Consider the following 8,125-nt stretch of genomic DNA (forward strand, 5'->3'; position numbering starts at 1 on the left):
CGCCAGGCAGAGGCGGACATCCTCCGAGGTATCCTGGATTGGAGAGAGTGCAGGCTGGGCTGAGGGGACTCCCCCCACCCCACCCCTGTGCATGAATTTTGTGCACTGGGCCTCTAGTAAATGTATAAAAAAGAAAACCAGCATCAGTAATCTCACTACCTAAAAATAAACATTTTGGTTTACTTATTTTTATTTTTTTCTAACACCTTTTCTTCATGTATATATTCTTGCTATTGTTTAAATTTGTCTCCACTATATACACAATTCTCTGAATGGAGGAACAGTTGCAAATAACATTGCAGTGAACATTCTTGACCCTATAATTTAATACAGATTATCAGAATTGGGGTGCTAGTTTAGCAAGAACCTTTATATATTAAGAATATTAACTATTAAAATATAAATTTTTAGGATTGCTATTTATTATTTAATTTTAATTTTTTATAAGTAGTTTGATCTGTCTACTCTTTTTTACAGCTTGTACCATTCATTGTTATGCTTACAACTTCTCATGCCATTAGTAGCTAAATACTCACATGCATTTTTCCTAGATATTTATTTCATTTTTTACATACAACCCTTTAGTCCATCTAGTATTTATTTTGGTAAATGCCAAAAGATAATGGACTCATTTTAATTTTTTCTGAATGGTTAACTAATTATCCAAACTTTATTTATTGAATTTATTTTTCTTTTAACACTAATCTATAATATAACTCATACCTTACTATAATCTCCTGGACTGAATTATCTTCCTTTGCATTTGTCATTCTATTTCAGTACCATACCATTTTTAAGTATTTTAGCTATTCATTTTTTTAAAAGCTAGTAGGATCAGTCTTCCATCATTATTTCTCTTTTTCAAAAATTTCCTTGGTTTTTACACCAATTTTTAATTTTCACACCAATTTTTTTCATATGAAGTTTGGAATCTTTTTTTTTTTTTTTTTTTTTTTTACTTTAAAAAAGGAAACATCAAAGGAATTATGTGAAAATTTATTTCAGAAAAATTACCTTTACAGCTAGGACTATATTTCATATATATATATATTTTTTTTTTCAGATAGGGAGAAAGAGCTAGAAACATCAATGATGAGAGAGAATGATTGATTGGCTGCCTCCTGCATGTCCCACACCGGGGATCGAGCCCACAACCTGGGCATGTGCCCTGACCAGGAATCAAACCCTGACCTCCTGGTTCATAGGTCGACACTCAACCACTGAGCCATGCCAGGCAGGCTAGCATTGAATTGTTTTGTTTTTCTTTTTTTAATTTTATTTTATTATTTAAAGTATTACAAATAGTAGTACATATGTCTCCTTTTTTTCCCCATTGACCTTCCTCCGGCCTCCCCTACCCCCTGGCACATGCCCTCACCCGCTGCTTCCCCCCAGTGTCTGTGTCCATTGGTTATGCTCATATGCATGCATACAAGTCCTTCAGCCAGTGTCTTGTGTCCATTGGTTATAGCATTGAACTTCTTAATAGTAAAACTGAAAAATAGAAGATAATGTAGGACTATATTTCTTAACTTAAATCTTTCTTACGCCCTTTAGTAAACTTTGAGGCTTTTTTCCTTCAATCAGGTTCACTTATTTTTTCTTAAATATATTCCTTGTTAATTTTTACATTTTACTTATGTTATTTATATTATGAAAAATATATTTTCCTATTGGTTTGTTTTGGTTTATAGGATATCTATAGAGTTCTGTTATTTATGTTGCAAATTTTATATTTACTGAACTTCGCTTAATCTTAATTTTTCAGTTCTTTTGACTCTTCTGGGCAGAGTTTATTCTGTATATCTTCCTCATTCTCTTTATTACATTTAATAGATTTTCCTTCTTATTTTAAATAATAGCAGTGTTAGGCATCATTTGCTCTTACAGTTCTTTGATGTTAAATATGTATCATTTCTAGTTGACTAAGACTTTAATTTATGAGACATGAATATTAAAATTCATCAAATGCTTTTTGAGTATCTATTGACATTGTTATGTGGTGCTTCTTCTTTAACCTCATGATATGATATATTATAAAAAGATAGTCCCCAATGTGAACCCTTCTTTTATTCACTAGAATGATTGTCCTGTTCATATCAAGATCTGTAATCTTTTAGTATTCTTTTAGTTTCTGTTTTCAAGTATATTATGTAGGATCTTTGTATCTCTACCCATAAGGGAAATTAGTGTGTAATTTTCATTTTTTGTGCTTTATCAGGTTTTGATATCAGGGTTAGACCAGCTTCATATATGAATTGAAACTCCCTAATTTTCTGTACTCTGGAACAGTTTTTACAAATGGGACTTATTCTTAAAAGTTTTAAAGAACTCACCTATAAAACCATCTAGGCCTGGAGTCTAAGTTTGAGGTAATTCTTCAAAAATTTTTGTAGTGTTCTTCTAGTTAGATTTATACTTCATTAGTCAATTTTGGTCATTTGTTTTTCCTGGAATTAATTCAGATTTTCAAATGTATTAGTATAGCATTACATATATTAGTCTCTCATAAACTGAATATCTTCTTTATCTGTTACATCCTTTTTCATAGTTCTAGTCTTATATACAGAATATATAGGGTGGGGCAAGAGTAGGTTCACAGTTGTGAGTACACAAAACAGAATTTATTCTTGTATTATTTATTAATTATTGTATTATTTTCCATAAGAAAAACTGTGAACCTACTTTTGCCCCATTCTGGGTGTGTGTGTGTGTGTGTGTGTGTGTGTGTGTGTGTGTGTGTGTGTGTATTTGCCCATTCTTTTATTTTTTATCATTTGTATCATTATTTTTAGGCAGTTTACATTATTATGTTTCTAAAGGTTTAATCTAAAATTGTCCATGGTCTTGAAATCTGACCAATAGAAGAAGCTGGTGGAATGGAATGAACCTATTAGAAACTCTGGGGTATGCAGACACATAGCAACAGAGGCAGTAGCAACCACACTCTTGCTGCATGATGGAGAAACACAAGCATTAATCTTAAATGGATTTCTTATTAAGTAATATATAACCTGTTTGAACATTCTTGAAAATCTGTTTGCTTTCATTCTGGATAGAATCACAAATGTTCAGATTTGTAAACTTGACAACTTTGGCTCTAGTCTTTCTTGGCACAACTGTTCTCTCTCCAGTCCTTTTTTTCTTAATCTGTTTAATGTTTTAATGAATACGATTCTTTTAAATTTTTAGTGATGTGTAATCATTAATTTTGTATGTGTGATATTTTTGTGCTTACAACCTAAGTTTGTATTTTCTGTTCTGTTAATCAATGTAAATTAAACTCTTAGGACATCCTCAAAGGTAGAAATAGATTCTAGAAACATTTTGTTTTAAGAGCTTTAAAATAGTGAACATTTCATGACTTAAATGACATGTAACTGTTTATACCTATTTAAAATCTAGATCAGGCCTAAGCATATGTGTATAATTTATAAATTTCTCAAATGTAAAATATATTATTTAATATTATAGCATCTGTATAAAGTTTAGGAAAAACTAAACTAAAAGTGATCAATTTTAGTCCCCCACAAATTTGCCAGCAAATGAGTCACTTCCACTTCACAGTCTTAAAGAATATGATTCAAATTATGTATTGATAAAAATCTCAGTTTATTACATGTCATAGATTAAGGCAATTATTTACAGATAGACAAAACTATAAATATTAGTTTTGCTTTTTAGATTTTATCTTGAAATATAAATCACATTATAATATTCACTTTTTAAAAAAAATCTTTATTGTTGAAAGTATTACATATGTCCCCTTTTTTCACCCATTGTACCCTTATAGCCCGCCCCCACTCTAGACCTCAACTTCCCTATTGTCTGTGTCCATGGTTATGCATATATGCATACAAGTTCTTTGGTTAATCTCTTCCCACCCACCTACTCCCTCTGAGATTCAAAATCTGTTCCATGCTTCTATGCTTCTGGGTCTGTTTTGTTCATCAGTTTATTTTGTTACTTAGATTCCACATATGAGTGAGATCTTGTGATACTTGTCTTTCTCTGACTGGCTTATATCACTTGGCATAATACTCTCCAGGTCCCTCCATGCTGTCTCAAAGGGTAAAAGATCCTTCTTTTTTACTGCTGCATAATATCCCATGGTGTAAATGTACCACAGCTTTTTTATCCACTCATCTACTGATGGGCACTCGGGCTGTTTCTAGATCTTAGCCATTGTAAATTGTGCTGCTTTGAACATAGGAGTACATACTTTCTTTCTGATTGGTATTTCCGGTTTCTTAGGATATATTCCTGGAAGTGGGATTGCTGGGTCAAATGGCAGTTCCATATTTAGTTTTTTGAGGAAACTCCATACTATTTTCCACAGTGGCTGCACCAGTCTGCATTCCCACTAGAAGTGTATAAGGGTTCCTTTTTTTCCACATCCAGCATTTGTCATTTGTTGATTTGTTGATGGTAGCCATTCAGACAGGTGTGAGGTGGTACCTCATTGTCGTTTTAATTTGCATCTCTCTAATGATCAGTGACCTTGAGCATTTTTTCATGTGTCTCTTTGCCATCTGTATGGCCCCGTTGGAGAAGTGTCTATTTAGGTCCTTTGCCCATTTTGTAATTGAATTGTTTGTCTTCCTTTTATTAAGTTGTATGAGTTCCTTATATATTTTGGATACTAACCCTTTATCAGATGTATCATTGCCAAATGTGTTCTCCCATGCAGTGGGCTTTCTTGTTGTTTTGTTGATGGTTTCTTTTGCTGTGCAGAAGCTTTTTATTTTGATGTAGTCCCATTTGTTTATTTTCTCTTTAGTTTCCAATGCCCTAGGAGCTGTATCAGTGAAGAAATTGCTTCGGCATATGTCTGAGATTTTGTTGCCTTTGGATTCCTCTAGTATTTTTATGGTTTCCCATCTTCATGCGTAGAGGTCGGTATTTTGTGGAAGAGCCACACTCAAGGGGCCAAAGAACTGCATGTGGCTCGCGAGCCGCAGTTTGCCGACCACTGACCTAGGAGATGTATCTGCAAATATATTGCTGCGAGCGATGTCTGAGATTTTGCTGCCTATGGTTTCTTCTAGGATTTTTATGGTTTCATGACTTACATTTAAGTATTTTGTCCATTTTGAGGGGTTTTTTGTGTTATGGTATAAGTTGGTGGTTTAGTTTCATTTTTTTTTTTTTGCATATATCTGTCCAATTTTACCAGCACCAATTATTGAAGAGACTGTCTTGACTCCATTGTATGCTCGTGCTTCCTTTGTCAAATATTAGAGTGTAATGGCTTGGGTCGATTTCTGGGGTCTCTGTCTGTTCTATTGAACTATATGCCTATTCTTGTGCCAATACCAGGCTGTTTTGATTATAGTGGCTTTGTGTTATTACTTGATATCTGGTATTGTGATCCCTCCAACTTTGTTCTTTCTCAAGATTGCTGCGGCTATTCAGGGTCTCTTTGGGTTCCATATAAATGTTTGGAGTATTTGTTCTAGATCTGTGAAATATGTCATTGGTAATTTAATAGGGATTGCATTGAATCTATAGATTGCTTTGGGTAGTATGGAAATTGTAATGATGTTAATTCCACCAATCCATGAACATGGTATATTCTACCACTTGTTTATATCTTCCTCTATCTCTTTTTTCAACGTCCTGTAGTTTTCCGTGTACAAGTCTTTTACCTCCTTGGTTAAGTTTATTCCTAAGTATCTTAATTTTTTTGTTGCAATGGAAAGTGGGATTGTTCGTTTATTTTTTCACTTGTAAATTGTACAAGTTAGTTATTTTTTAGTGTATTTACAAAGTCTGGTATCAAACACCACAATGGCAAAATATTTTTATTCCCCCAAATCCCATATATTTTGATCATATTTTATTATAAATATATTCTGCCTATCCCTATCTTTTAATTGGGGAGTTTAATTCATTTACATTTGCCATTGTGCTATTTGTTTTCTATAAAATGTCTTATGTTTCTTTTTATTCCATAGTTCACCCATTTCTGACTTCTTTTGTGTTAAATAGGTATCTTCTATTGAACCATTTTAATTTTTTTGTTTCTTCTACTATGTATATTTTAAAAATCATTTTCTATAGTTGTTCTGGAGATTACAATTATCATCTTAATTTATAAAGAACTAGTTTGGATTATGCCAACTTAACTTTAAAAATATGTATGTGTGTGTGTTTGTATGTGTGTGTGTTTAAAAGTATGTGTGTGTGTATTAATTTCTGTTCTCTTCCCCATCCCCATTCATTTTTATGCATTGTGTACTTATTAACACAGATTTATATTTGGTGCTTTATGCAGTAGTCACTTAGATCAGATAGGAGTAAAGGGGTTATAAGAAAAAAGTACATTTAAACTGTATTGTTATATTTACCTATGAAGTTACCATTACTGGTGTTTATTTTATTTGTTCATGTGGATTTGAGTTCCTGTTTGGTGTCCTGTCATTTAAGCCTGAATAACTGCCTCTAGTATTTCCTGTAGGATTGGTTTGCTAGTGATGAATTCTTTTATTTTTTTGTCTGGCCATTGAAGTCTCTACTTGGTTAGCTTAGTGAGCAGCTATTGATTGGATGGAGATTTCCTTAAACACCTTGAACCAATTAAATTTCCCAGGCTTTGTCAAAGGTTATGGGGGTAGAGGGTACTATAAACAGTTAATCAATTGAAAGCCTTTCCTTTGCCTTCACATCCTGCTGTTGGGGAGCCTCAAGTTTAGCCAGAGGTGAGAGCTTAGTTTTCTCAGGTCTTGAAATGCGACAGCTGTTTACATGTGCATGGCCTTCTAGATTCTCAGGAATGTGTCGAAGTTTTTCAAAGCTTTCATGGAAATCTTATTTCCCAGCTTTTTCTTTTAAGTTTTTGGTTAGTCTGTTGTTTGCTTTGACTATTATTCACTGTCTTACACAGCTAAAAAGTTAAGACACTTGCCTGTAATTCTTTCTTTTTAAAAAAAATATATTTTTATTGATTACAGAGAGGGGGAGAGAGAGAGATAGAAACATCAGTGATGAGAGAGAATCATCATCGGCTGCTTTGTGCACACCCCCTACTGGGGATCAAGCCTGCAACCCTGGGATGTGCCCTTGACTGGAATCGAACCCAGGACCCTTCATTCCACAGGCTGCCACTCTATCCACTGAACCAAGCAGGCGGCTAGTGCTGTAATTCTTTTCTAACAACTTCTCCAACCCATCCTTCCACCCGCAAGGGAGAAAGCATTTTACAATCAGCAAGCTCCCAAGACAGGTCAAATAACATTCTGTAGGTGGAGTTTTCTATAGAATCCATCTCACAAGACAAATAATGAAAGTTCTTTGGGATAAGGCTTTGAGAACACTCCACAACTGTGTTATGTTTATTCTGGTGGCCACCAGGCTGAACCAGAAATACGGGCTATTACTTTTCAATGCTACTGCTGGAGAATGGGGGAATCCCTAGGGCAAGTTAAAATGGTACAAAGCTATTTTTATTGAAAACCAGCTATTTCCCTTGCATAAATACTACCTAGTTTTCTGCAAGCCTTGGGTTAATTTCCAGAGTTCCTTTTTTTTTAAAATTAAAGAGTATTTCTAATAAAAGAGCAAACAGAAGGTCAGTAAATAAAATGGAAAAAAAATAATGTGCATACAGATAACCCAATAAACTCAATAAGCATGCTTGATTAATGGGCAGATATTGGGCATTTCACCTAACACATAGAGAATATATCTTTTTCAAGCACATTTGTTGAAACATTTACCAAAAAATTACCTTGGGCTAGGCTACAAAAGAAGGCTAAATACTTATTAAAAAATGTATATCATGCAGATCACATTTTGTGATTACAACAAATTAAATAAATTTGAAAACTTAGATACAGTGAGATTTTGCTAGAAAAAAATTGTTTACATTGAGACAGTATCTATATATCAGTTGACTATACACAGTGCTTTTCTTTCTCAAATGATATCTAACAGTGAAATCTTAAATTTTTTTTAAAATTTAAATTCTTTATTGTTGAAAGTATTACATATGTCTCCTTTTTTCCCCCATTGACCTCTCCCCAGCTGCTCCCACCCCTCAGCACATGCCCTCACCCCCCTACTGTCTTTGTCCATTGGTTATGCTTATATGCATGCATACAAGTCCTTTGGTTGATCTCTTACC

At 33.7% G+C, this 8,125-nt stretch overlaps 1 protein-coding gene across 1 annotated transcript in view; it reads left to right on the forward strand.

The window, feature by feature from the left end:
* The window catches only part of RFX7 (regulatory factor X, 7), a 66,048-nt gene that overhangs the window by 35,371 nt on the left and 22,552 nt on the right, over positions 1 to 8,125 (forward strand). The gene's annotated exons all lie outside the window — the stretch shown is intronic.

This window comes from Myotis brandtii, unplaced genomic scaffold (genome assembly GCF_000412655.1).
Source record: "Myotis brandtii unplaced genomic scaffold, ASM41265v1 scaffold626, whole genome shotgun sequence".
In the NCBI taxonomy this organism is placed as follows: domain Eukaryota; kingdom Metazoa; phylum Chordata; class Mammalia; order Chiroptera; family Vespertilionidae; genus Myotis; species Myotis brandtii.